This window comes from Manacus candei, unplaced genomic scaffold, assembly GCF_025592945.1.
Source record: "Manacus candei isolate 608988 ecotype Guabito, Panama unplaced genomic scaffold, ASM2559294v1 h1tg000019l, whole genome shotgun sequence".
Taxonomy (NCBI): Eukaryota; Metazoa; Chordata; class Aves; order Passeriformes; family Pipridae; genus Manacus; species Manacus candei.
This window is the reverse complement of record NW_026138067.1, coordinates 401,884-424,917: the sequence shown is the minus strand read 5'-3', so window position 1 is coordinate 424,917 and position 23,034 is coordinate 401,884. Positions and strand designations below refer to the sequence as shown.

The following is a 23,034-nucleotide window of genomic DNA, read 5'->3' as shown; positions in this document are numbered from 1 at the left end:
TTGGAGCATAGGCCCCCTGCTGTGGAGGAGTGGAGAAGCTAAGAGTACTATCCTCTTTCACGGGTTACAAGTGGGAGGAAGTGCTTCGCAGCATACAGCATTACCTTTTTAAAAGGCATTTTGTTTCATCAAACAATTAATTTTTTAAGAATAACTTGATTCCCTACTCAGAGGTTTACCTTAAAATTATGAAACTATTTTGATGAGGATATACATTCCTTGTTGGAGTTCAAGTTAAAAATAAAACCTCAACCTTCAGTTAACTTCTCAAATTATTAAATTATTTAACATATTGTTTGAAGCTGCTGCACTATAGTGCAAGGGTCAATAATTGGAATGGGCTGCCCAGGGAGGTGGTGGATTCATCATCCCTGAAGATATTTAAGAAGAGACTGGATGTGACACTTACTGACGTGGTCTAGTGCACAAGGTGGTGTTGGGTCATGGGTTGGACTAGATGATCTCAGAGGTCTTTTCCAACCTAGTTGATTCTGTGATTCCATATGATTCTGTGATGTTGTAATTTCAAAGTCTTCCAGAAGTAGCTGTAATTTCTCAAATGATCAAGCAGCTTAGGAGCTTGGATCCCACTTTCAGAGGCAACAGACACATTGGAGCCTTAGTTCCTTGATTTACAATGCTATAATGCTCTTTGCTACCTAAACCATCCTTATGGATGGAGCTTAAGCTCCTACATCTTTAGAGACTATTACACTAAATCAATCTGTACATGCTTTTCCCTTAGTTGTTGGGAGTCCTGGTAGAAGTTTGGCAGCCTGTCAGAGACACCTGCACCCACGTGGAAGAATGGGTACATTCAACAGGTAATTCGTCTCTCCTGACTGTGTTCTTATGAAGCCATAAATCACATTTTGAGGATGTGTGTCTATCCATTAGCTGAGTCCATATCCCAAACTTCTAGTTTAGACCAAATGTCTTTTCGAGGACTTAAAGTTAAGAAAGAGGAATTTCATTGTCAGTCATTTTCTTCTAATTCTCTGTCACTAAAATCCAGGAATCTTACCTAAACTACTGAGGCTGGTGTCTCTTCATTTATCGACATCTTCCCCTGAATTTGGTTATTTTTTAATGCTTGCTTTCTCTAGATTTAGCGATGGGGACATACAAGAAATGTGATGCATCATGTCCTCTGGGCAGAAACTGACAGTATGTGGCTTTCTTTGCCGTAAAGAGCAGAAGAAGGAAAAGCCATCTGCAAACCAATCTGCAAACCAAAACAATGCTCAGAAGGGCATGACAATGTGTTTCAGTGATCTCCTGTTTGAATATTGACTTTTGTACTACCTGTGAAAGCACATAAAGCATTTGGAGAATGAGACAGGCATTGATTAGCTTTCCACAGCTCTGCAGGTTCTCTCCACAGCTATTCATCTTGTTTGGCAAGTGATTTGAGAGGGCTGTAGCAGGAACCTTTGGGGCCAGCCTGGCAATATCAAACCTGAACACAGCTGAAAGGTACCAGCAAGAAATGTTGAACTGGACATTTTTGTTCATTGATCTTAAATACCAAGTGGTGTGGGGGAAACTGTAATTTGTGGGAGGTTGTAACTATTTCTTGTTCCTTCCCAGTCACGAGCTCAGAGAGTCCTTGGACATAGAACTCTGGAGTGGCTGTATGTTACTCCATTGAGGGTGGTGTAGCAGAAATATGAGGCTCAAATCCCTCATGTTCATGATGGTGTCATCAAACCCTCACACGGCAAAGGTTTCAGGGTGTCAGGTGAACAAATCTTTGCCAGGCGAGTAATGCAGCTCACATGTACTTTTCCCTGTTGTGTTCCTGCTGCCTCTCCTCTGCAGATTTCAGTTTCCTTTGAAGGAACACCTGAGCAAACCATGTGGCTACACCTATGCAACTGCATTTACAGCTCAGCATACTGTGACATCTCAGCTACGCTAAAGAAATGGTGGCTCAGGGTGGGTTCACAATCCTCTAAAAGATCCCTGCTGTGGAGGTGGCAGTGTCTAGGAGAGGGGTGAGCAGGGTAACTTATAACTGGGATAACTGCTTCTGGCATCTGCTGCTGCACTTGCTTGGATCAAGTAAGACTCCCAAGGAGTCAAAGCTCTCCATATAGGACAGACATGGACATCCAGACATGCACACATATAAACAGCACCCTGCACACCACAAACTATAAACTGCAATTTTAAATGACCCTTTCCCTCACAGAAGCCATCTACCTTATGGCACCACTCAGGATCTCGCCTCAGGAAGTTACTCATGGTGTCTAGGATGATCGCCTCACAAGAGGTTACAAAACATGTCAGAACACAATATATGCTTCAAGTAATTTGTACTCCCTCAAATAAGCTTCACTATCTTGTTTTAGATATGGTCAGAATATACAGTGATATGCTGAGGTGCCTTAGCCCAGAATTTGAAACATACCTGTGAGAAAGTTTATTTGGACCCCTTTCCTACCCTGGAAATTTCTTCCTGCTCTTGTGGTTGTACAACGAACAAAAAGGACAACAGTCTGCAGTTCCACTTAAAAAGTTCAGCTTCAGCACCTGCCATCCCCATGGTGCATGGGGAGGGGTGGGAATCTCATCAGATTTCCAGTTCCTGTCCAGCTCCAGCTGTAACCTTTAAAAAAATGCCTTGAGGTGCAATTAGTTGCTGTACAGTTTGGTTTGGTTTTGTTCTAAGTTGCCTGAGACTTCAGAGTGTAAAAGACTTTCAGACTACAGGGATGCAATAAGAACAAGTTCCTTGACCTTTTATTCTCCTTGTAAATCATTTAACAGAGCAGACTTCTACTGAACTTCTTTAAGACACCGTCTGTTTCAAATCTTTGCACTACGGTTTAAGTATCAATCAGATGACTTAGAATTACTTTACTACAGATCAAGGCTTTAAAGGAAATCTGCAGTATGGCACAGTATCTCTTGTAACCATCAGAATATATTATAAGAACACATTACTGATAGGTTTCTTTGGAGGAGGGGAGATGATGAATCTGTATATGAAATGTACCAGCCACACAGGAATTTACTGCCTTTGTAGGGATGGGTATGCAAAGGCAGACATCAACAGTGAACCCAGGTAGATTCGCTGTGGTGGATACTACTGAAACAATATTTTATAACTGCTCAGTGTCACATATGCTTTCCCTTGGCTGTTCCTATTAACCTTTTTTGCCCAGGTGCTTCCCAGTAATTGAGATTGCTCTGTCATGGTTTCACTGCAGTTAATCTTACATGGTGATGACCATGGAGATACTAAGGATTTATAGAGCTCAGAGCAGGAATCCTGCTGTAACAGAAAAAAAGTAACAAAAGTTACTGGGGATTCCAAGTACCCAGCATAGTCTATTTGTTTTAATAGGAGTCACTAACCTTTCCCATCTTGTACCTTTTTGCATCACTGGGACAAGGACTTAAGATGCTACATTAGGAAGAAATTTGCCCCTCAGCAAAGCTGATCTTTTGCTACAATTACCAAGGGTGATTCTTTATCTAAGGTGATCCTTTACAGCAGTAATCAGATCTGCAGCTACGACTGCTCAAAAAGGAGAATACAGAGATGACCTTTATGCCCCTTTAGCCTTGATTCACTCTTGTTGGGAGAAAAAAAAAGAATTTTGCACTAAAATTAGACTTTTATTGGCCCTCTGTTCAGAGCTGAATTTCCCATCAGGCAATGGATCTCTAGGGAGAGTGTCATATGACACTGATGGCCTGGTTTACCTTTTCTAAATAGGAAAATTTTTATCTGTATTTTAACTTTACCTGCATTTTAATTATCCCTTTGGATGATTGCTACAGAAAAGCAGTATGCCTCATCCTTAGCCATTTCTCCAATCTCTGGGAATGTGAGGTGATACCAAATATTAGCATCGATTACTTGTACTGAAGTTCAAAAGTTTGAAGATAGTTCTAAAAGTTATTAAAGAATAATATTAATGTTTTTTACTGAGATAACCAAGATTACATTTGGGTATCTTCAATTTTAAACTGAATTCTTATGAGAAACTCCAGGAAAATTTTATCTATCAAAATGTTCAAAATTAATCACTCTGACTTCACTGTCTTAACAAGGCAACCGCGCAAGAACTCTAACTAGGCTTTAGATTTTCTTCCATGCAGACTGATGAAAAACATTAATGTTATATTACCACCTTTTCAGATTTGCTGGCACTCATTATGTCTGGGGGAAAAAAAAAAAGATCCTGCTGCTGCTACACACTCCACAATTGCCCAAAGTTTCAGCAGGACCAAAGCCTCCAGTCTCTGGTGGTCAGTTTTGGCAGTACTATGCAGACACTTTCTCCCACAGCTTCAGTTGCATTTAGAAAAAACCACTTCTTTGTTCTCTTGCTGAATTTACAATGGTTCCAAAATTTTCACAATAAACAAGTCTGATTTTGGGCACTGTGATGAAACTTGTGTGCCTAAGGTTCTATTGTAGTTTGTTGTCTGTAATGAATATTTGAGAGAAAAAAAAACAAAACAGCATGATACTCTACTACTTTCAAGTTGATGAACAGATGGCAGGGCAGTGAGATTATCAGATTTTAATTCTTCACATTTAATTTGTAGGCTAATGAATATTGAACAACGTTAACTCAAGTAAGATGCAATGAATATACTTAAAGGGAAAGACTGCTTACAGGTATTAAATACAACTAATACAACCACAGATCTCGAAGCTGCAATATTATACATCTAACTAGCATATCTGTCTGTAGAATTTCTCTTTATATATATATATCTATGTGCTTGCAGTATTTGAGAAGTATCAAGTTACGTTTCATATACTGATTAGTGTACTCTGTATGAAGGACTATTATCAATTTACATTGAGTAAACATCTGTATAGAGAGAACTGATAAAAGAAACCTTCCACATTTCCTTTGTCTCAGTAGCCTTTGTACGCATTTATCATTCTGTGAATATAGAAAAGTCGGTCTTCTGAGTTGCAAGTACAATTATCTTATGAAGAACAAAAGACGTTTCACAGCCACCCACTGTTTGCTGGCTGTGATACCTGGGCACTGCTTGGGTCAGAAAGGAGAAGCAACCAGATTTAAATCATGCTTTTGACATAAGCACGGCCACTAATTTGACTTCGGAGTGTACTGGGGTCAGCGACGAATTAGGTATAAGTCATAATCCCTACCACACTCTTAATATGTGAATTTCTTTCATATGTGTGTAGTATGTTTAATTTAGATGCTACCATGTTCGTCATGCATAGGTTACCCTCAGCAGCCTGGAGCTTTGACTGTCAAAATCAAAGGTGGGGAATGACACAGGCCTTGGTGTTGCTCTCAGCCTCAGCCCTTCTGTGTGAGGCTGGTTCCCCAGAGTGATGCCCTTAACCATTGGCACCTGGCACAGCCATCACCAAGAAATTACTACAGTGATCTGTTTCTGACAGTACATGGACACATCAGGGTTGACTCTGAAAACTTAAAAGGTCTCCTTACACTGAACTAATGTTTCTGCCACCAGCTACACTGAGGTTCTTGAGGCTATTGTCAATATATTGCTTCAGAGAGTCTGGCACAGGGTGAGTTTCGTCAAGGTAGCTTGTCATTTCAGTATACAGTGAGAGTTACTTGTCTGGAAGTTCTTTTAGAGATGATGGACAGAGATGAGCTCCTCCAAGATGTGATTCACTGAACCAAAGAAAAAGTGTTGTAATGCCAAACTGCTTCTCTGCCTGCATTAACTCTCTCCCTATGGCTGTGGAAGAGTCCAGAGAGTTAGTGAAATACAGTTTTTCAGTTGACTAAAGTGAGGTCAGAATTAGGCAGAAAACAGTATCTCTGGGAATTCTGACTGGTTCATTCACTCTTGAGCACACTGACATGAGGATAACTGACCACATTATGATGTCAAAACATGATGTCTAATGAACTTTAGTGTGAGTTCAATCTCACCCCACACATGTGCCACAGCACTAGAAAGGAATAGGAAGTAAAATAGGATCAGATATGAAACTGAACCTACTAGAAGCCAAAGAGTCCTTTAATTAGATATCATGCTACTTATCTAACCTTGAACTTTGCCAAAAAATAGTATTAGTGTATTCAGGAAAAAACTGCCAGGGAATCAGGTTTTAGTGCTGATGCGTGATAATGTCTCATCCAGAAAATGGAATCAACAAAAAAGGGTCACACTGCCCTTTCGTTGGCATCAGTTCAGTCTACAGGATAATTTCTACAGCAGTTCTAGAAAAAAAAATGTATTTTCCGAAACATCAGTGCCGTATTCTGCCAAACCATTTTTGTCAACTTTCATTCCTTCTCATTCTTGCTGTGGTTTCTTATGTCTTATTTGATGAGCTCAGGTGAAAGGCCAGCCAGAGAAAACACAGCTTAGCTGAAGCTGATAGTAGCTTTGAAAATCTTCATCAAAATTACCTGCAGTGAAAAAGAATCTCTGTCTATGACTATGTAAGTGACTCTAAGGTCAACTGTAAAAAGGGAAAAGTTTTCAAACGTAAGTTTTGTACAAACATCTGTCTTTCACCCATTTTTCCACCCCTTGTTTCATAGTTGGTGGCTATCATATACTGGTGGGCATCATTTTTTTAAAAATCGGGATAAAACTATACTATGCCAGGTTTATTTCTATTGTGTCATTATACTGTAAACAATGTGTCAGATCGTATTGCTTGCCCTGGAATGACACAGTGTGACTAAATTACAAATGATTGCTCCTCCCAAGAAACTCATAGCGATATATATTATTTCTAGCTGGAAGAGCCACTGTGGATTCATACAGCAATTTTCACAGCAGGAAAACAACAGCAAAATAACGTGGACTAATGAGAGAAAATACAAGCAGTCAGCACTGCCAGGTAAAGCCTACTGCTTGTGTTTGATTGACTGGGAATCGTTCACTGACATAGGTATTTTTTGACAGTGTATTTTTCTTCTATGCCATTTGGGTCTGAGGCAAGTAATTTACCAGGGCTGGACTTTTTTCACTGAAAAGTATCTTTGCAAACACTGAAAGAAACAGGATGCTACAGATTGTAAAAAAAATGATTTTACAAGGGAGGGCATCTGCAAGCAGCAATTTCTCCACTAAGGTATTTAATGAAGAAAGGAACAGGTGAAGTGAGTCCTTGCAAACTGAAGCTAATGTTCTTGTGCTTGCAGTTCTGGCATTTCCTTTGCCCCACTGGAGCTTGGAGACAAAGTCTGACTAGGCATGGCTCAGATAAATCTGCTCTCAGGTAGCTCATGCTGCCACTGTTAGCGGCAGAAAGTAATTAAAGTAATTTGCTTACAAGGGGATGAAGCTCTCTGTATCATTGACTGAGTCAGAGGAGGTAACTTTTAGTGGAGGAAATGGTTCATCTGAGGGGTCCTGTGAGATGTGCATTGAATATAGGTCACAGCAGGTTACTTTGAGAGAGGAAAAACAAGCTTTTGCTGCCATCCTGCAAGGACTGCCCTGAAGAACCATCAGCCTTCAGGAGGTTTCATTTCACTCTCTACAGGATCAGGGTTTCACTCTCCAGAGAAAAGTTAGTGCTTTCAGGAAAGAGTCTTAGCAAGTGCCAGGATCTCCTTTAATGTTACACAATACTTTTTTTTCCAAGGGAAAAAAGTTAACTTTTGTTGTACATGCAGCTCAGTTACTAGGAGTAGTTATCTTGGAAAATGCTCCATGGACAGTGCAGTTGGTAATTAAAGGGATTAGTGCCTTTACTGACAAACTTGGAGTGGAGATGCAGTATCAACTGACATTTGGCCATGCACAACTGGCATTTCCTTTTCTAAACTCAGTCGTTCTGCAACCTGTGCTCCTGATCCCTGGTCATGTGCCTTGCAATTATCTGAATTCACTGATATTGACATTTGGGTACCTTTAGGGATGTCAAACAAATACTTGTCTGACAAGCTGAAGGCCTGCCTCATTGCTTGAGGAGGAGGGACACAAGTTATATGGGCACATCCTTGGAAGCAGACTGCAAAAGAACAACTTTCTCCATCTGTCTTCCTTTGATTGATACTATCACACTAAATGTTTTCTTGTCACTTGAAATCAATGGGAAGAACCCCAGACCACTTTTCTTCCTGCTCTCTATTTATGTCTAGCATTTTCTGGGAAAGAACTTTAGTTTCTGTGGTTATTATCATCTGGATGACTTAACTGGATGACGTGAAAATGATTTACTCAGAAGGAAATAGATATGTGTCCAGCCATGCTATCTTCCACAGTAGATTCAAGTAGAGAAGGAAGGCCATTGCTAACTCAAGCACTGACCTCCACTTCCTAAAGCTATGTGAGGTATCCTTATGCAAGCTGTAAAATTAGCAGCTTCCAGTATTTCTAGTATTTCCATTTTAAGAATTTGCTTTACCCAGCTATTAGTCTGGACCCCCCCTCCCCCCCCCCCCGGTGAGTATTGGAAGGGAGCATTTATTATTCTCGTCCTTTGTGGTGGTACCTACACAGCAGCAGAGCCAGTGCTCTTGGCTCTCAGGGTGCTGGCAGTGGGGAAGGTGCTGGTTCCCATGGAGACTGTCTGCATCTCAGTGCAAGATGAGGGGAAGCCAGGAGAGATGGAGACAGAGGCACTGTGAAGAGCCAGAGCATCCTGCACACTTAGTCACCCTGCTGCTGGGTCATCGTGTCCTCTTTGTGGACTCTCTCAGTCTTTTATCTTTGCCTTTGCCTTTGAGACTCTTTGTCATCTCTCAGGCAAAGCAAAGCAGGGTGTTAGTCTGTTGCTCCCCACACCTGTGCTGGGCTTACCTGAGTGCATGTTCTCTGAAGGTGTGGTCTCTTGGAGTCATTTATGCTCAGTCTTGCTTTTCATAGTTAGTATGAGCCCCATCAAAAATACTTACATTTACATACTAAATCTGGAGATAAATTTCACAATTCAAGACCCTGAGATTAGCTCAGTTTGTTAGAGTACAGTGCTAATAAGACCAAGGTCGTGGGTTTGATCCCCATACGGGCCATTCACTTATGAGTTGGACTCACTGATCCTTGTCAGTCCCTTTAAACTCAGACTGTTCTGTTATTCTAGATGTTAGTTCCAGATGTCATCACAAGATTTCGGTGAGGGCATCACTTGAACAAAAATGAAGGATTGTTTAAGATTCTCCATTTTCTTTGTTTTAATTATCCAGGATATAAAATTGTAGCATTTGAAACAATATTTACAATAAGGATTTTGAAAGTAACTTTTCCATGTTGCAAATGTGGCATTTGAAATTTCTACTACAAAGAGTGTTTTTTTAAAATGTTTTTATTGATGATTAGTCAATTGATTCACTGTGGCCTGAGGACTTTATTTTACAGTAGAGGAAATCTAAACATTGTCAGCATCAGGCTGCATTAGTGACACACAGAAGAGCTGCCTGGACTATGCAAGTTTGAAACCTAGTTAGGAAGCTTAACTAAGTCAAGTTTAGTTAGGAAAGTAAAGCTGGAAGAGGTGATGTGGTTTGGGTTATTTGACTTGGGCAGAACCAGATTCTTTGTACAAGGTATTATCTGTCTGAAAGATATTCAGTGGAGGAGATGCTGCACCCTCAGTAGGTAGTGTCTGCTAGATTTCAATGCACTTATAGAATCATAGAATGGCTTGGGTTGGAAGGCACCTTTAAGATCATCTTGTTCCAACCCCCTTGTCCTGGGCAGGGAACCTTCCTGTACACCAGGTAGCTCAGAGACTCATTCAGCCTGATCTTAAACACCTCCAGGGATGGGGAGTCCACAACATCTCTGGGCAACCTGTTCCGGTGTCTCACCATCTTCACAGTAAAGAATTTCTTCCTAATTTTATTCTAAACGTACTCTCCTTCAGCTTAGGGCCATTCCTCCTTGTCACGTCTCTCTACCTGACCACATGAAATGTCCCTCTCCAGCATTCTTGTAAGACCCTTATCATTAGGAGTTATCTATATGCTGTCGAACTTCTAGGCAGGAAACCTCATTGTAATTAAATTCTACTTTAATAGCACCAGTAGATTTTTTGAAGAGAGCTCACAAGAAGAAATTTGACTTACACCCATTAAAATGTCTGTTGTTTTTCCCACTGTGTGCTGTTTTGTTTTTTGCTCTTAAAAAAAAAACTTCACAAATATTGTTTCAAAGAATGAATTGCAGTGGAATATTTGGCTTTAAACAATGGTATTGCTAGAACAGGCACCTCAAAAGCTTGTTGGAGAGAAGATAATTGAGGGAATACTTAGCAGTATCATTCTGTGATGCAAACTATATAAGGTTGCCGAGGCAGGCTGTACTAAGGAAAAAACATTCAAGTGAAGCAAGAAGAATTTGGTGGAAATCTGAATATTTACTCAAAAGTATTTTACCTAAGTAGGAAAAGTATGATATCTATACTACTGATGACACAACCAAAATGGGGACAATGAGCATGGTACAGAATAGTAAGGGAAATAAGACATATTCTGGAAGCAGAAGACAAATATTAAGATGAGCCAGGGAAAAACAAACAAACAAAACTCAAGACAAAACAAAAAACAAAACTAAAACCCAAAACTAACCAACCAATCAAACAAAAATCCCACACAAACTTAAAACAACAAAGCAAAAACAACTCACACAATTTTTTTAGATATCATCAATGAAGGAGCCATAAAGAAGATAAATCAGAAAGTCTACAAGAGGAGAAGCCCTTGACTGATATACTTTCCAGCATTGCACAGGATCTGGTTCATGATGCATAACTGAAGGTTGGACCCACTTTATCATAGCAACCATCTCTGTAGAAAAGACAGAAAGAAAACAGTCTGACATGGGTATATTTTTTAAAAAAACCAGGATCTGAATAAAAAAAAGAAGACATCTTGAAAGATTACCAATAACAGTGAAGGGAAGAAAAACAGTGGAAGGAACCATTAAGAATGTTTAATGAGACCCAAATGGTGATTCAGAACCTATATACAATCTTATAATTAGGATTTCACAAAGACCAAACACATGCAGAAAAACAACTCAGATGACAAAATAAAGATACTGGATGTCAAAAAGCAACCCTCAAAAAGCACAAGTAATTATGAAAGGCAATGAATTCTGTATGCAATTTATGTATATAAACACAATGTTACAAACCAGAAAAGACTTCCAGAAACAATTTGCTAAATCCTATAAAAAGTAACAAAATTTTTAAAACATCTAAAGAAGAATGTTTCCCAGAGTCAGTGAGACCAGTAGAAGATTCAGAGAGCGTAGTGGAGCTCAAAAATTTTGCACAGAAAATAGTCATTGTAATTTGAGGCAAATTTCCTAACTAAACTAGTGGAAATGGGACTTGTAATTTTCCAGGAGTTCAGCTTTCTTAACATAGCATCAACTTAAATAAATACAATTGCTGCTTTGGAAATTCAGAATCTCTGCCCTTACAGATTACAATTACCTAATCTTTTTACAAATAACCATTACCTTTCAAGGTGATAATTTCAAAATGCAACGTTACAAGAAGATATAAGAGTGTTGGAGATACTAAAGGTCTATGATTTCTCAGAAACTTGACAGAATTAATGCAGTGGGAATGATAGGACTGAATTTAAATTTGTTTTCACCATTTTCAACCATTTCAATGTAAACAAGAATGTACATGTGTGCACATAGGCCCACACATTTCTCCTTATAGTTCCTTCTACTTCATTTCCAAGAAGACTTAATGTAAACCTCAGCTGGATAAAACTAATCGAAGTACCTGTTTCCTCAAAACTTTATTTGCACATGCTACTTCTAATTTTTCTTTTTCTAAGCATCCAGTAAGTAATATCAGAAGTCTAAAAAAATATTCTACCTGCTGTAATAGGATTCAAGGGTCAATAAAAATAAAAACAGTAATAACACTCCTTGAAAAAGACAGCTAATTACAGTTCTGTGAAGAAGAACAAGACTGTAAAATAAGTACCTACTTCATTAGCACTCTCATTTCACATCTATCATGCAGAGTCCTTATACAGCTAAGCAAGAGTACTTTAACCTAAATTGGTTGACATTTATTGGCAAAGACCCTGCTTTAATGCCAGCTCCCTCCCCAAAGCTATTTCTAACCCTTGCTTATATGTTTTCTCTGCCTTCATTCTATTTCCTTCTACAGGTTTACAATGTGGGATAAAAGCTCTTTAGTCTGGTATTGTTTAGCATTGTAATCTGACCTTAACTTTGATGAGCTAGAACAAACAGACATAATCCTCAGAATACAGGCAGGAGGCAGAAATCTATTTTAAAAATCATCAGGACTAGGTTTTTGCTCTCAGGAAGGACTCTGGCTGCTCACATGTCACTATCAAAAGTAAAATGAGACACATGGAGAGATTATCATCCCTGCTCTTTTTTCCAAATGCTACTATGACACCAAAACCTAAAGACTGCAGGCCCCAGAACCTGTGTGAGCCATCCCAGATCAACCATTCCTCTCCCAGACTGTTTCTGCAGGTTGGGAGCTCATGTGTAAGAACATCTCTTAACAGTAAGTCGGTTGCGCTCAGAGATGGACCGTGTGGAGAACGCAGAGGTCAAAATGTAAGGACATGCCAATTATGGAGCTAGGGTGAGGAGATTCATAGTTCATCCAATCTGTATGCCAAGTGGCACAAAAATTTGCAATACTAATGCACACAAATATTACATATATGCTCAAATTAGGAAATCATATTTAAAGATAACACCCCCCCCCCCCAAATAATCTGCTTTTGTTTTTCATTTAGTTTCCAATTTCAAAGTTATAGGTTTTACATCCTGCAGAATTTTTCTGTAGTCACAGAAAATAGAAACTTGTTTATGCAACTCATAAATGCAAGCTGAGACTCTTACATAATTACAGGTCTCCAAACAATATGCATACAGGAGCTGGCAAGTCCACGCTGGTTAATCAGTTTTAAGATGGAGCAGCCTTTGAAACAAGCAGAGAATCTCATTACCCAGCTGCATAAATTCATGGTTTAGTTATATCTTGAACTGTTGTGTGCAGTTTTCATCCTGTGATCTCAGAAAAAGAGGGTATAACTGGGAAAGATTGAGAGTAGTGTGACAGATATACTCAAAAATATACTATTCAAAATAGTATATTCAAAATATTAAAAAATTGGAACTATTCTTGAAAATATGGGACAGTTACTGAGTAAACATTAGCTTAGCATAGAGACAAGTTGGACTGAGAAGTAGGGAGAAGTATCACATTAAAAGAAATGCACAGAGTTACATTGGGAATGACTGCTCACAGTCTCTGCCAAAGCAGAACTACAGGATATCAGAAGTGAGCAGATGGCAGACTCAGAGCAAATGAAAGAAATTGATTTTTCACATTGTGCAGGTAAACTACAGGTTTTTTCAGATGCAAAACATCTATGTGAGTTCAAAAGATGCATGAAAAAAATCAAAAGGAAAAAAAAACCTCAGGGCCATTAATTACAAAGACACCGTCTCAGACTCAAGGAGCCCTTGGAGCTGGAAAAATATTCTAAGGAAACATCATTATGTTTTTGACCTTTTCTTTTTCTCTTCTCTAAGCATCTGCTTTCGTGTGCGTAGTGACAGGATACTAGGAAAAATGGATACATCCATCCCATTCTCTGAATCCAAAATCTTTAGTTTGTGTTTCAGAACTGCCAAGAATCATGAAAATTAGAAGTAATCAAATGCCCCTCAAGATTTTTTCCCCTGCAGGAACAGAGGAAACAACTGCAGAAGGTATGATGTGGATTCTTATTAAGTTTTTCCCAATTATTTCTATGAAAATAAAAAAATTACCTCCTGGGATCTGAGTCTTTTTTCCCCCAGGAAGCTCCGAGCATTGCTAAGGGACCTTTAAGTGATAGGGTATGCTCAAGTGTAAAGGATATGTGAGATGTAAAGCTGTTTTGAAGTATTAGGTCACTAATCCTTTGCACCTATGATAGTGCATTTCTTCTGAGAGTGTCAGAGACTTCCTTGTTTGCAAGGGCACTGCTAATTCCAGCACAAACCTTGTGTGAGTTCGCTTTAAGCTATGCCATGAGTCCTGCATGGGTCCCAAACTAACTCACACAAGCATAGCATAGCTCACCTCCTCCTGCCTCTGGGTGGGAATCACACCTCTACCTTGGAGCAAATGAAAAGTTTCTCCCACGATGCTAGGAGGCAAGCTACCCTTTCACAGTCTGGTCCAGGCATCCAGCTTTTACTTCTGGTTTTGCAAGGCAAAGGAGACCAGAGCATTTGTATGAGGGAGAAAGAAGGCTGTGAAGAGTGGATCTAATGCCAGCATGGATAAAAGGAATAAAAAGGTCTGACTCTGGAGAAGTGGACTGTGGGGTCAGCTGTAGAGGTGAAGCATGTGTTTGGAGAAATTAGCAGTTATGAATGAAGAGTGATGCTAAGACACACTTCACACTGAGAGGTGTAAAGTTAAGAAGTAGCATAAAATTTCTCATTTCTCCATTTAATCAAAAGACTGCTTCACAACATTAAGAAAGCAATCAACCTACAAATGATGTCTCTGAAGGAATAACTAAACATTGTTCACAATAAAAAGTTCATCTTCTGTGAAAGATTGAAATAGTAATCAATTGGCACACCAATATCTCTGCTGATATTTGTAAAGGGGAGTTACAGAATTAAGGCAATATATAGTATATCTGACATGAAAGTTGGCTGTTGTCTCAAAATATATAACCCCTGGCTGGGATGAGTAGGTAGATAACCTAGTGCTTAGCAGGCATCTCTATTCCAATGCTTCCTCCATTACTTTGCAACACACCATTTTGCTTTCAGTCCTCAGATACATATTGCTTCATCTGAAATTAAGTTCCCTGATTGTCTCAGTGGGTATCTTAGGCAATATTTGAAGTAATTATGTCACTTCAAGAGCAGCATAGGAAAACAATATTGTTCCATTTTATTTCTCTTCACAGCTGTCCAAACAACATTAAAATAAATCAGAAGTGCATTGCGTTCAGAGCAACAACATGAATATAAAATCTCTCCAGCACAGCAGAAGCCATCGAACAATTAGCAGGAGTCCTTATGACTAAACAAATATATTTTGCACTTCTGGATCAATCCAATGGGAATGAACACCACTGAGAGAAAAAAAATACTAATCTTTAAAGGTGTTAACAAGTCATATAGTACAGATTATCCCATAATTACTTCAATAGCTATTTTACAGAAGACACGTGCATTTCTAAAATTTAGCACTTCCATGTAATCCTGCTTGGCCTGAATGGAAAATCATTCATATCTTCTTTGGGTTTTTTTACTTTATCATCTTTGTTGCTTTGATGTCCTCTGTCATCCTCCAGGAAGATGCTTGCTTAACATAAAACCTGGAAATCATAGTTAGATCAAATTAAATACAAAGATAAAGTGTGTAGGTATGCAAGTATTTAAGAAGTGAATATTGGCTGTTATAATAAATGGTGCCACAAGCTGAGCTACAGAACACATTTCTTGGGGAAATATTTTTCTCCCCTTCATATATTATACCTTCATATTCCCATGATACCACTTCTGAGACTGGGGAAACCACATTTAGCACAGTCTGCAAAAGTGAGATGTAGGTAAATACAGAAATATTTAAAAGAAAAATAATGTTATTACTGATCAGTGATGTCACACTGGACTCATGGCAAATGAGAGAGGTGCCACCATCAAAGGTGTGACTGGAGCCTCAGCCCAGCATACTGCTAAAGCTAAATTTAACAAAATGAATGAGTTTCAGAATCAAGTGTCAGTGGATCATGGTTTACCTATGAGAAAGTTAATCAAATGAAATTAAACTCAATGAAATTAGAAGGTATTTGATTTACATCTCATTCAGAACATCTAAGTAGCATTTTTACTCTAAGACAATACTGTAAGATCAAGATGTGGTCATGAATACATTCACATTTTATCCATCAATGTTTTTAATGGTTTTTTTTGTGCTTAATTCTTGTACATTGTTAATAAAGTAAAAAAAAAAATTACCTATCTAATTTATTTCCTACTGTGTCTGTTGCTTTGTTTTTAGTGGCAGCTCTATAAGCAAATAAACACTCCAGAGGGTTGCTCATGGTGGAAGCTGAACTTCAAATATACAAATTGAAGCCTTCAGAGCCAGTTTAATATCCATAATGTGGTCTGATGAAAAATAGTATAGCTATGCTTTGGTGACCAGCCCTGCTTAGTATTCGTTTGGATTTCAAGCTGCAGTGGAGGAATGGTGCAAAATTTGGATGCACAACATTCATCAACACAATGAATAAAATGTAAGCACCTTCTCTTTTTTCTGTGATCATGAAGGAACAGAAAGTCCAAATCTTATTGCAGAAGTAAAATCAAAGACAATTTTCTCACAAGATGGGTTGTTATTCACAAAGCATTTTCAGGAGTCAGCTGAGAGGTGAGAACAGAAGTTCTAATTTTTCTTCCCTGTTGCAATGGGCAGGGCACTTCTGTGCTCTTTTTCCCTGTTTGTAAAATAAGGATAGAGCAATAATGAGTTCTTCGGTTTTATGATTCTCTTAATGTTTGCATAGCACTTTAAAATATCAGGAGTAACATAGAAATAATAACTACTGGACATATTATAGCAAACACAAATACCTCTATTTTCAGCATTTTACCTTTTATTTGTTCAATATTTTATTGAAATATAACTTGTGACTTTTATGTAATGAGAAATAGATTACTAGGTAGCATACTAAGCAAAAATTTGGTGCAGAACACTCTAAAACAATAATTCCATCCCAGGAGAAACTAAGATATTTACAAGATCTTTTTACAATAAAAATGAACCATTAAAAATTTGGCAGGGATTCTCTGAGCATAATTGCAGTTGTACTCATTTCAAAACGCCTGTGAAATCTTATTCACCAGGACTGTAACACTAACATGCCTCTGCCTATGGGAAAATAATTTAAAGTATTTTAAATTGAAAATTTAGAGCTGTTATAATTAATTGTGAATCATTAGAAACAGATGAATTAAAAAATAAATAAAACCACAACAAAACAAACCAAGATTGTTTATAACATAACAGATCATTAGCAAACTGCTGTAGAATCCAAAGATTTGCCAGAGAAGAAGATATATCACAGGCATAATCATCTTTTATATAAACCCTTAAATTTTCTGTCATATCCTCCAGCACTGACTCTCCCCTGGGGTTTAGTGCAACCCATCCCCACCTGGGTTTTGTAACTCTCAGTAAATCTTTATGAGTGTCACCTACACTTGGACCACAGAAAATTCGAAGAGTTCCAACACACTTGCTGCCCACTGATTTGGTTTGTCAGGAGGAGTGATAGGGATTCCATATGGGATGGAGAGTGATGAAGGTGTACATACTATAGGTATCCCTGTCTGTTCAAGCCTCCTTTTTATGATCAAGTGGTTTTTAAGATTAAATATGGGGTTTTCTCTGTGTTTTAGGCTTGATAAGCAGGCTTAGCAAGTGTCACAGCATTCTCATGGACTTATGTGCCTGGACAGGTACCCTCAGAGAGGATTTTATGTCTGTCCTAGGCTCACAAGGATAGCAGTGTGACAATTAGAAAAGGGCATACAGAAAAATGTTAAAAGGTTTTCTGCTACGTAATGGCCATTTTTTTTCTGTCTCCAATGTATTACAACTGTATGCTCCTATCTTCTTGGTATTAATTTGATAACAAATAACTCACTTATACTGGTGTTTTGTATGATCTTCTCCTATACCCCCTCCCCACATTATAATTTTGCACATACACGCATCTAAGACAAAATTTTCTGTTGAGGTTCCCATCAGCTAAAAAATTATTAGAGCAGCCTCAGCTATCTTCTCTCATGTCACTGGAATTTACACAAGAAAAAAGAAAGAATATCAAAATATATGCATGAGATTCTATCAGACAAATATTACCCTTGGAAAGCTTGAGTAATCAGCATTGATAACACAGAGGAATGTAAGATCAGATCTGGGCAAAAAGGACCTCAGTCATACTGTCTATGTACCTTGAAATCAGACACGTTCATAGAGCCTAATGAATCCGAACCTACATATTTAGTAGAAATCAAATGACATACAGGTTTCTTGGCTAGTTTTACAGTCATGTATTCATTCAGCACAATCTCATTATACTTGAAGACTGTGGAATGTGGAAAAATGTGGGAATCATTCTGCCAGAACAAACGACTGCCTTACATTCTGCATCTCATTGTTGGAAGTCACTTCCAACAGGAGTTTTACATAACAGTTTCTGTTATGTAAAAAGCAGCTCCAGCATTGGTTGGGAATAGCCTCTGAGCTGGAACAGCAGGGTTTATGGTTACTTTGTTCATAATACAATTTCTGCAATTTAAAAGAGAGTAATAGACCAAAGAGGAGAATACAGTCAAACTGTGGCCAACGGAAGTGAATAAACTCTGTCTAAATGGTAATTTAGAGACACCTTAGCGTTGACTTTAAATGGGCTTTAGAAAGTGCTTTTCATAAGGAAGAGATGTGATTAAATTAAATTCCTCTCCAACAATAGTTTACAGCTACCTATTATAAGCTTGTGAAAAGTGTCAGTGGAGAATACGAACACATCTCTTGCCAATTTGAACTTCTCTTAAAAATTACAATTTCTATACATTTGCACAGTATTATTCTGTTTCTGTCTAGTGGCACTTTCTATTCTATTCTAGAGTAACTTTAATTACTATATCTATAATTTCAGCCACATCCTAATTTACCATATTGATTGTCCATTCAGCAGTGAAGTTGGTTGATTATTTATTTTTATAGTAATAGTGTCCAAAACAGTTAATGTTCAGCTGACTGCACAATTTCCTCACTAGACTGGTTACGGTTTCAAGCTGCACTGTGTAAATCTGGAATTCTGTACAGTGAGAGAGAAATGCTCAGATTCTATGCTCATTCTCCTGCTTGGAAAAATATGCTATTTTTGATTGCATGGGAACTCAGAGTCATGATCCTTGCATGGCCATTTAAAGTCTGGGAAGAGCGGTCTGTGCATGGATTTGTGAGTCCCCAGCAAACACAATCACTCTTAAGTAAATTGCAGAAAAGCTGTCAGGTTTGGGGATTAAAACTGCTTGTTACTGATGGCTTGGAAGGAAGACCATGCCTGTGAGAGACATGAGCTGCTGTGGGTTTATTCTGCCATTTCTACCCACCCCAAGCTTGCCACTTACCTCTCCCGCTCTCTGGCCTTGACTCTGCTCTGCAGTTCCCAGCCCAGGAATATCAAAGGAAGCAGATGACCACAAGCAGAGGGGATGTAGAGGTTGTTTCAGCACCCCACAGGCTGAGCAGACTCCCCACAAGCAGGGCAGCATGGGCTGCAGTGACTTGCTCAGGAACAGACTGACTACCCATTCTGCCATGATCTTGGTTCTAGGAGGTATTATTTCCTCCCCTTACACCCAGACCCTTAACAAATCTGGCTCCCTCTTTTACCACAGAATGAACACATCTGTCAAGGCACCATGAAGGAAGAGACACGCTTTTCTGGGCTGGATGATCATCAATATCTCCAGCTTTCTGGATATCAACAGGAACCCAGGCATTTTGGTTATTATGAAAAGTGTGAGTGTATTTGTCTCAGGACTGTAGTGCCAACACCCATCAAACAATTTCTTGATTTTCAGGTGGGTTTTTTATGTGTCCCAATGCTGCATTTCTCATCTGTGAAGGTTCTCTATAAATATCATAAAAGCTTGGGCATGAGAAAGCCAAAGAGCCTACTACCTGACTAACACGAGAGAAGTGACCTGGGCATTCCCTTCATCTTGTTGCAAGAAACTCCCGAAGGAAGAAATTATTACATTCTGTAGATGGAGATGTCTTTCTGCTGAACAGCTGCAGGCACAAGTTTTTAGTACACAGTTAATAATCACCATCCTCCTTCCAACTTGACCAGATGAAGTTTAAAGCTATTGTCATTCCAACTCCACTCCTTCCCTCCTTCTCTACTAAGAAAGGAAGGATGTCCCACCGTTACTTATGAACCCACAGGGGTACCCGATGGGCTCACTGGGCTATTTGGACACACACTGTAGGGCCCTGACAGGTAAAATATTTCTATTTTAGATTACTACATATAGTCTTTGAAACTGTCCACAAATGCCAGGTGCCAGCATGTGCACATGCCTCCTGATACAGCCACATATATAACATGGAGAAAAAGTCTTTTAGTGAAAATGTCAGCAAGTCTGACATGGAGGAACAGGAGAGACATTTACTACTTTTCTTTTAGTAAAGATAGAAAAAAGATTTTGGGAGAGTGAAAATTAGTGATGTGGGACATGAATGTATAAATGAAAGACAAATTTTAAAAGCATCGACAAAATGTTCTAGTCTGTGGGAAGTGAGGCCTAATTTGGATTTTAAAGGGATAAATACATTTAAAATTTAAAACTCGAGTGTCCTGTTTTTCAGAAAATGGTCTGTCTGCTTAGCAACATCTAAATAATCTATGACACGTCTCCACACGATGGGATGTCCTGACATATCAATTGAGAATTACATGGCAAAAAAAAGGTCAGTGGATCACAGCATTTAAAAGGAAATAACGAACTTGTTACCACAGATAAATCAGAAAGAAGTCCCTCATTCAGAAACAGGGTTGATAGCTAAAAAACATGTGTTCCTTACTGTACAGGTAGAAGTTTTTAGAGCTCTTCATCAAGAATATGATGTGGGGTAAGTAATGGCCATTAAACAACAGACATTTTGCCCAAAAATACTACCCTAGGATGAAATGAAGAACCATTCATTGTTTTGGAAGGTGTGAAAAATATGAGCAGAAAGGCAGAGTAAAGGCAGCTAAGGTGATTGCCCCTGAGCCACCCTGCTGCCACATCCCTGAAACTACAAGGGAGTCCTGAGATTTTATGTTTATTTGAAGGGAGAGACAGCTTCTTCCTGCCAGTTGGAATAAGGGTATGACTGGGAGCAGTTCTGATGTGCTTGCTAGGAAAGCTGACTATACTCCCCTTCAACAGGTGTGGATGCCCACCAAGACTTCCTTATCCCTGACAATACTCAAAACATCTGTGCAGGTCTGTTTGTTGGATAAAAAAAATTTCATCCTTGGACCTGTCCTTTTTGGAACTGTTCTTCCAGCATTTGTCAGAATAAGAGGGATTGCTGAAAAACCCTGTAGAAATTGTTTAGCCTCAGACACTTGCAAAAATAACAATGCAGATCAATAAACTTCATATCCTTTCCAATTATAAATTATTCTCAGAAACTACTGATAAATGTCTATGGTGTTTTTCCTTATTTAATAGATTCTCTGGATTTGTGGTCATAACATATTAAAATGTATTCTTTGTCATTAAAATAGTTTAAATGAAAGCAATGTTAGTTCTTGTAAGTTTTGTTCTAGAGACTGAGTGTTCCTTGCTCTGATGCACTGCTTAGTCAAACTTGCATGAAAAGCTTAGCTAGCAGTTAAAGAATGCAAGTGCTTTCTGAGTGAGGTGTTGACTAACGATGCAAGAACTTCAACCTTATCAGGTCACCAGCATCCTCAGTTTAAGGGACTGTCACTATAAATTCCTTAATTGTGTCAGGTCCACAGAATGAGTCAGGAGATAAGAGTTTGATATATTAACTCCTTGGACAAGGACCTACACTACGCCTACACCTACACTTTGCCTAAATTTGGCAGAATTTAAACAACTCTGCAAGGCTAGGGAACAAGAAGTATTTCTCTTTCACAGCAGAACCTGACTTACAAAAGTCCTGAAAGTTTCTAGGCACCTCTAAAGTCATCCCAGACTCATCTCTGTTCATGGTACCTAAAGTACCTCCCACATGTTTTAGAAGCTCCTTGGTCTGGAGATCTATAAGATTTTCTTCTTCCTAAGCACCAGTGAAAGTCAAAGGTTATTCAGAGAGATGATTACATTTAATTCAGTAAAAATTATGTGAGCATGCCTAAAATGTTCTGATATGTTTATTTAAAAATTTACTGGAGCAGGTTTGATGTACCTTTTTCCAGCATACAAATGGCTAGAGCACTTGTCTCAGCCAGAAGAAACCCAGCTTGTATTTTCCCTGTTTGAGGCATTTGAATCCAAAGCATATACACTGATCACAGTTACTGCAAGAAAAGGCACTTTCTGCAATATCCCTTGAAGCTGAGCCACTGTACAGCTGGTAAAGCTGGAGAAACAGAGTGCAGTATTATCTAGTGGTGAAGTATTCAGCCAAGATAAAGTCCAAAGTTCTCCTCCTCCTGGATTTTTCTGTATATATTGCACTAGATAACCACCAGATTAAGTGACAGTAGCAAGATACCAAACATTTTGCATCATTATATGAATCTACTTTTCAGAAATCCCACTGTCTTAATCAGTAGTTTCTTCTTCAAAGTGAGACATTTGAAATTAAATGGCATATTTTAAGAGGTGTCAATATCTATTTCCATCATGTTAAATTGCTGCTACTCCTCCTCTTCCAGTGCATTTGAGTGTTCAGTCTCTGTCCTAGCATCTCAAAGGGAGTCCATAGGGGTACACATGATGCTTAGTAGCCCTGGTCAGGATATACAGGAAAAATCTACAGCCTGAGCTATTGCAGTCACAAACAGGGAGCAGCCAAAGTTTTCAATCTGTTGCAAAAATGAGGGAACCTAATGAATTTTTCAGGTACAGCTAAATCTTATGGTAAACATAATGATGGTTAATTTAGAAGTAAAAAACCCTGAGTTTCTATTTTAAGGGAAGGTAGAACAAATGCTCACTTTAATATTTAGACATCAATTAAAAAAAGAGTAAAATTTCAAACAAATCAAGACCATTGGCCTCTATGACATATACACACAGATTAAGAATCACATCGGGAAGCAGGTAATAAGAATATAAAAATATTTCCAGTTCAGGTGTATATATTTATGAACATCTGTCGAGGAAATTAAGTCATGATTTAAGTGAAATCTCCATCCCAGTTCCCCTCACTAAATAAAATTCTGAGAAGCTAATTCTGCCTTTGCAGTTTATTGTGAAGACATAATACCTAATTAAGCACCTGCAGTAACAAGACACACTGATTTACACAAGTGGTCAGATGTGATTTTCTAACAGACACACCAGAGG

At 38.6% G+C, this 23,034-nt stretch overlaps 1 long non-coding RNA gene across 2 annotated transcripts; it reads left to right on the top strand.

Moving 5' to 3' along the window:
- The first annotated feature begins 538 nt into the window (after positions 1-538).
- On the top strand, positions 539-21,130 carry LOC127470171 (uncharacterized). 2 transcript variants are annotated; one of them, XR_007904189.1, is made up of 6 exons: positions 539-824; positions 13,588-13,674; positions 15,977-16,214; positions 19,393-19,582; positions 20,596-20,632; positions 20,935-21,130. It is a non-coding gene; the product is annotated as an uncharacterized LOC127470171 (long non-coding RNA). The 2 variants fall into 2 exon arrangements; XR_007904190.1 differs by lacking the exon at positions 15,977-16,214.
- Positions 21,131-23,034: the final 1,904 nt, after the last annotated feature.